Raw genomic sequence first — 7,500 nt, 5'->3', positions numbered from 1 at the left:
TCAAGAGACCTCCGGACCGGCCTCTGACTGATTCTTAGAACGGACGGAAAGAGTCGGGCAAGCCTGTCAAAGATTTGAGCGTATGTCAAAAGCTTTAGACTTCCGCGAACTCTCTGGCTTGCACTGAGACCCGAGGTCGATGTGCTCAGCACCACGGGGCCCCTTTCGCCTGCAGGTCCCGAGCCGCCAACATGTTCTTAGTATCGTGTTCCCCAAACCTGGGTGACGGGCACCACAGGGCGACAGAGCCATCGCACTTGCCGGGTGGCAGAGGAAGGACCGGACTATGTACAATAGCGGCCAACGACTCCCAGAGCCGGTTGTGCGGGGCTCGAGGTCTGCTCTCAACATCACATGCTTTTGGATGTGCTCAGGCAAGGGTCAGACCACATCCTTCCTGGCAGCACCCAAAGCAACCAGGCCGCTCGCGTCTCTCGCCTTCATTTTTCGACACAAGCGCCTGAGGAGGGACGCCACCCCTCCCCTTTGCGTCAAGAGACCACCCCACCGGCCTCTGACTGATTCTTAGAACGGACGGAAAGAGTCGGGCAAGCCTGTCAAAGCTTTGAGCGAATGTCAAAAGCTTTAGACTTCCGCGAACTCTCCGGCTTGCACTGAGACGCGAGGTCGATGTGCTAAGCACCACGGGGCCCCTTTCGCCTGCAGGTCCCGAGCCGCCAACATGTTCTTCGTATCGTGTTCTCCAATCCTGGGTGACGGGCACCGCAGGGAGGCAGAGCCATCGCACTTGCCGGGTGGCAGAGGAAGGACCGGACTATGTACAATAGCGGCCAACGACTCCCAGAGCCGGTAGTGCGGCGTCTGCTCTCAGCCTAAGAGGCTTCTGGGAGTGCTCAGGCAAGGGTCAGCCTGCACCCTTGCTGGCAGCACCCAGGGGAACCAGGACGCTTGCATCTCTCGCCTTCATTTTCGACACAAGCGCCTGAGGAGGGACGCCACCCCTCCCCTTGCGTCAAGAGACCTCCCCACCGGCCTCTGACTGATTCTTAGAACGGACGGAAAGAGTCGGGCAAGCCTGTCAAAGCTTTGAGCGAATGTCAAAAGCTTTAGACTTCCGCGAACTCTCCGGCTTGCACTGAGACGCGAGGTCGATGTGCTAAGCACCACGGGGCCCCTTTCGCCTGCAGGTCCCGAGCCGCCAACATGTTCTTAGTATCGTGTTCTCCAAACCTGGGTGACGGGCACCGCAGGGAGGCAGAGCCATCGCACTTGCCGGGTGGCAGAGGAAGGACCGGACTATGTACAATAGCGGCCAACGACTCCCAGAGCCGGTAGTGCGGCGTCTGCTCTCAGCCTAAGAGGCTTCTGGGAGTGCTCAGGCAAGGGTCAGCCTGCACCCTTGCTGGCAGCACCCAGGGGAACCAGGACGCTTGCATCTCTCGCCTTCATTTTCGACACAAACGCCTGAGGAGGGAAGCCAACCCTCCGTGTGTCAAGAGACCGTCCCCGCCCCGGCCTCCGACTGATTCTTAGAACGGACGGAAAGAGTCAGGCAAGCCTGTTAAGACTTCCGCGAACTCTCCGGCTTGCACTGAGACGCGAGGTCGATGTGCTCAGCACCACGGGGCCCCTTTCGCCTGCAGGTCCCGAGCCGCCAACATGTTCTAAGTATCGTGTTCTCCAAACCTGGGTGACGGGCACCGCAGGGAGGCAGAGCCATCGCACTTGCCGGGTGGCAGAGGAAGGACCGGACTATGTACAATAGCGGCCAACGACTCCCAGAGCCGGTAGTGCGGCGCCTGCTCTCAGCCTAAGAGGCTTTTGGGAGTGCTCAGGCAAGGGTCAGCCTGCACCCTTGCTGGCAGCACCCAGGGGAACCAGGACGCTTGCATCTCTCGCCTTCATTTTCGACACAAACGCCTGAGGAGGGAAGCCAACCCTCCGTGTGTCAAGAGACCGTCCCCGCCCCGGCCTCCGACTGATTCTTAGAACGGACGGAAAGAGTCAGGCAAGCCTGTTAAGACTTCCGCGAACTCTCCGGCTTGCACTGAGACGCGAGGTCGATGTGCTCAGCACCACGGGGCCCCCTTCGCCTGCAGGTCCCGAGCCGCCAACATGTTCTAAGTATCGTGTTCCCCAAACCTGGGTGACGAGCACCGCAGGGAGGCAGAGCCATCGCACTTGCCGGGTGGCAGAGGAAGGACCGGACTATGTACAATAGCGGCCAACGACTCCCAGAGCCGGTAGTGCGGCGCCTGCTCTCAGCTTAAGAGGCTTTTGGGAGTGCTCAGGCAAGGGTCAGCCTGCACCCTTGCTGGCAGCACCCAGGGGAACCAGGACGCTTGCATCTCTCGCCTTCATTTTCGACACAAACGCCTGAGGAGGGAAGCCAACCCTCCGTGTGTCAAGAGACCGTCCCCGCCCCGGCCTCCGACTGATTCTTAGAACGGACGGAAAGAGTCAGGCAAGCCTGTCAAAGATTTGAGCAGATGTCAAAATCTTTTAAGACTTCCGCGAACTCTCCGGCTTGCACTGAGACCCGAGGTCGATGTGCTCAGCACCACGGGGCCCCTTTCGCCTGCAGGTCCCGAGCCGCCAACATGTTCTAAGTATCGTGTTCCCCAAACCTGGGTGACGAGCACCGCAGGGCGGCAGAGCCATCGCACTTGCCGGGTGGCAGAGGAAGGACCGGACTATGTACAATAGCGGCCAACCACTCCCAGAGCCGGTAGTGCGGCGTGCGAGGTCTGCTCTCAGCGGAAGAGGGTTTTGGGAATGCTCAGGCAAGGGCCAGCCTGCACCCTTCCTGGCCGCTCCCACGGGAACCAGGCTACTTGCAATCCTTTCCCCCAATAGCAAGTGCCTTTTGGAGGGACGGCCGGAGTCAACGTGGGGTTTGCCCGCCCTCCAAAGTGTCAAGAGACCGCCGCACAGGCCTCTGACTGATTCTTAGAACAGGCAGCAAGAGTTGGGTAAGTCTGTCGAAAATTTGACAAAGTGTCAAAAATTAGACTTCCGAGAGCTCTTGGGCATGCACACAGGCCTGTCATTCAAGTGCTCTGCCCGCGGAACCGTTTTTCGGATGCCTTTCAAAGTGGTCCCGCGCCGCCATTTTGTTCTAAAAATCGTGTTCCCAGAAATCTCCGGGTACCCCGCCAACCTCACTGTGTCACAATGTCAAGTGGCACTGAATGGGTCTGAATTTCAAATTCGACTGCTTCGCTCTGGAACTCGAACCCGGCAAAACCGTTTGGATTTTTCCCGGTCCAGACTTCCGCGGCAGACAAAGTTAAAGTTTTCGGGCTGCAGACTCAAAACGACATCTGGCCAACCGCCGGGCTCAATTCGCCCAGTTCCTCCGGCACTTCGGAACTCATGTTCGGCATGAGTTTTTGAATCTTTCCCGATGCTTCGGCATTTTCCTCCGCTGACACTTAGAATATTTTTCACACTTGGCCGAATATTTTTCTAAGTTTTTCTGGTTACTGATTTCTTCTTTTCGGGCATTTTTCTAAGTTTTCTTGGTTACTCATTTCTCATTTTCAAACATTTTTCTAAGTTTTTCTGGTTACTGATTTCTTCTTTTTGGGCATTTTTCTAAGTTTTCTTGGTTACTCATTTCTCATTTTCAAACATTTTTCTAAGTTTTTCTGGTTACTCATTTCTCATTTTCAAACATTTTTCTAAGTTTTTCTGGTTACTGATTTCTTCTTTTTGGGCATTTTTCTAAGTTTTCTTGGTTACTCATTTCTCATTTTCAAACATTTTTCTAAGTTTTTCTGGTTACTGATTTCTTCTTTTTGGGCATTTTTCTAAGTTTTCTTGGTTACTCATTTCTCATTTTCAAACATTTTTCTAAGTTGTTCTGGTTACTCATTTCTCATTTTCAAACATTTTTCTAAGTTTTTCTGGTTACTGATTTCTTCTTTTTGGGCATTTTTCTAAGTTTTCTTGGTTACTCATTTCTCATTTTCAAACATTTTTCTAAGTTTTTCTGGTTACTGATTTCTTCTTTTTGGGCATTTTTCTAAGTTTTCTTGGTTACTCATTTCTCATTTTCTAACATTTTTCTAAGTTTTTCTGGTTACTCATTTCTCATTTTCAAACATTTTTCTAAGTTTTTCTGGTTACTGATTTCTTCTTTTTGGGCATTTTTCTAAGTTTTCTTGGTTACTCATTTCTCATTTTCAAACATTTTTCTAAGTTTTTCTGGTTACTGATTTCTTCTTTTTGGGCATTTTTCTAAGTTTTCTTGGTTACTCATTTCTCATTTTCAAACATTTTTCTAAGTTTTTCTGGTTACTCATTTCTGCTTTTCCAACGTTTTACTAAGTTTTGCTGGTTACTGAGTTCACACTTTTAAACATTTTCGGGCATTTTTCTACGTTTTTCATGTTACTCATTTAGCACTTTCAGGCACTTTCCTATGCTTTCCTGCTTACTGATTTCACACTTTTAAGCATCTTCGGGCATGTTCCCTAAGTTTTGCAGTTCATTCGTTTGGGACAGTCAGGCAACTTTCCTAAGCTTTCCTGGTAACCGAATTCACATTGTTGAGAACTTTGGAACCCTTCCCTAAGCTGTGCTGGTTACTCACTTTACCTCTTCAGACACTTGCCCCCGTTGTGACAGAGACCACTTCCCGACTCGGGAAATGCACCAAATTCGGCCTGAACTCAGAGGGCAGTCCCCCCTCGAAGGCGTGGAAGTCGGCAGAATCGCCGGGTCAAATCCGGCTGAGCTACCCGGCTTGGAAGCCTCAAAGTCGGTATGAGCTGTCAGGTTCACTCCCATCCCCGTTTGGACCACTTCCCGACTCGGGAAATTCACCAAATTCGGCCTGAACTCAGAGGACAGTCCCCCCTCGAAGGCGTGACAGTCGGCAGAACCGCCGGATCAAATCCGGCTGAGCTACCCGGCCCCGAAGCCTCAAAGTCGGTAAGAGCTGTCAGGTTCTCTCCCATCCCCGTTTGGACCACTTCCCGACTCGGGAAATTCACCAAATTCGGCCTGAACTTATACAACAGTCCCCCCTCGAAGGCGTGACAGTCGGCAGAACCGCCGGATCAAATCCGGGTGAGCTACCCGGCCCCGAAGCCACAAAGTCGGTAAGAGCTGTCAGGTTCACTCCCATCCCCGTTTGGACCACTTCCCGACTCGGGAAATTCACCAAATTCGGCCTGAACTTATACAACAGTCCCCCCTCGAAGGCGTGACAGTCGCTAGAACCGCCGGATCAAATCCGGTTGAGCTACCCGGCTTGGAAGCCCCAAAGTCGGTAAGAGCTGTCAGGTTCACTCCCATCCCCGTTTGGACCACTTCCCGACTTAGGAAATTCACCAAATTCGGCCTGAACTTAGAGGAGAGTCCCCGCTCGAAGGCGTGGAAGTCGGCAGAATCGCCGGGTCAAATCCGACTGAGCTACCCGGCCCCGAAGCCTCAATGTCGGTAAGAGCTGTCAGGTTCACTCCCATCCCCGTTTGGACCACTTCCCGACTCGGGAAATTCACCAAATTCGGCCTGAACTTAGACAACAGTCCCCCCTCGAAGCCGTGGCAGTCGCTAGAACCGCCGGATCAAATCCGGTTGAGCTACCCGGCTTGGAAGCCCCAAAGTCGGTATGAGCTGTCAGGTTCACTCCCATCCCCGTTTGGACCACTTCCCGACTTAGGAAAATCACCAAATTCGGCCTGAACTCAGAGGGCAGGCCCCCCTCGAAGGCCAGGCATTCGGCAGAACCGCCGGGTCAAATCCGACTGTGCTACCCGGCCCCAAAGCCTCAAAGTTGGTATGAGCAGTTAGGTTCACTCCCATCCCCGTTTGGACCACTTCCCGACTTAGGAAATTCACCAAATTCGGCCTGAACTTAGAGGAGAGTCCCCGCTCGAAGGCGTGGAAGTCGGCAGAAACGCCGGGTCAAATCCGACTGAGCTACCCGGCCCCGAAGCCTCAATGTCGGTAAGAGCTGTCAGGTTCACTCCCATCCCCGTTTGGACCACTTCCCGACTCGGGAAATTCACCAAATTCGGCCTGAACTTAGACAACAGTCCCCCCTCGAAGCCGTGGCAGTCGCTAGAACCGCCGGATCAAATCCGGTTGAGCTACCCGGCTTGGAAGCCCCAAAGTCGGTATGAGCTGTCAGGTTCACTCCCATCCCCGTTTGGACCACTTCCCGACTTAGGAAAATCACCAAATTCGGCCTGAACTCAGAGGGCAGGCCCCCCTCGAAGGCCAGGCATTCGGCAGAACCGCCGGGTCAAATCCGACTGTGCTACCCGGCCCCAAAGCCTCAAAGTTGGTATGAGCAGTTAGGTTCACTCCCAAACCCGTTGGGACCACTTCCCGACTTAGGAAATTCACCAAATTCGGCCTGAACTTAGACAACAGTCCCCCCTCGAAGGCGTGACAGTCGGTAGAACCGCCGGGTCAAATCCGGCTGAGCTACCCGATTTGGAAGCCTTCAACACAAAACCCATCCGGCAATGCCACTCAAAAAGGGCCCAAATTCAGAAACACCCCCTTCAATAGGTACCACTTCCTCGGAGACACTACCGGGACACGCTCCCCTCGGCGAAAATTAAGCCCCCACCACTAACTGAAGCCAACCGCAGCCCCAACTTCAACGGAGAAATCAGTAACCAATTCAAAAATGCACTTGGTTACTGATTTGTACTGCTTCAAAAATATTCTAAGTGTCGCTGGTTACTGATTTGTACTGCTTCAAAAATATTCTAAGTGTCAGTGGTTACTGATTTGTACTGCTCCAAAAATATTCTAAGTGTCAGTGGTTACTGATTTGTACTGCTTCAAAAATATTCTAAGTGTCAGTGGTTACTGATTTGTACTGCTCCAAAAATATTCTAAGTGTCGCTGGTTACTGATTTGTACTGCTTCAAAAATATTCTAAGTGTCAGCGGTTACTGATTTGTACTGCTTCAAAAATATTCTAAGTGTCAGTGGTTACTGATTTGTACTGCTTCAAAAATATTCTAAGTGTCGCTGGTTACTGATTTGTACTGCTTCAAAAATATTCTAAGTGTCAGTGGTTACTGATTTGTACTGCTTCAAAAATATTCTAAGTGTCAGTGGTTACTGATTTGTACTGCTCCAAAAATATTCTAAGTGTCGCTGGTTACTGATTTGTACTGCTTCAAAAATATTCTAAGTGTCAGTGGTTACTGATTTGTACTGCTTCAAAAATATTCTAAGTGTCGCTGGTTACTGATTTGTACTGCTTCAAAAATATTCTAAGTGTCAGTGGTTACTGATTTGTACTGCTTCAAAAATATTCTAAGTGTCGCTGGTTACTGATTTGTACTGCTCCAAAAATATTCTAAGTGTCGCTGGTTACTGATTTGTACTGCTTCAAAAATATTCTAAGTGTCGCTGGTTACTGATTTGTACTGCTCCAAAAATATTCTAAGTGTCGCTGGTTACTGATTTGTACTGCTTCAAAAATATTCTAAGTGTCGCTGGTTACTGATTTGTACTGCTTCAAAAATATTCTAAGTGTCAGTGGTTACTGATTTGTACTGCTTC

Source organism: Hemiscyllium ocellatum, unplaced genomic scaffold (genome assembly GCF_020745735.1).
Source record: "Hemiscyllium ocellatum isolate sHemOce1 unplaced genomic scaffold, sHemOce1.pat.X.cur. scaffold_1564_pat_ctg1, whole genome shotgun sequence".
NCBI lineage: Eukaryota > Metazoa > Chordata > Chondrichthyes > Orectolobiformes > Hemiscylliidae > Hemiscyllium > Hemiscyllium ocellatum.
The sequence above is the reverse complement of the archived record's forward strand: the minus strand, read 5'-3'. Positions refer to the sequence as shown.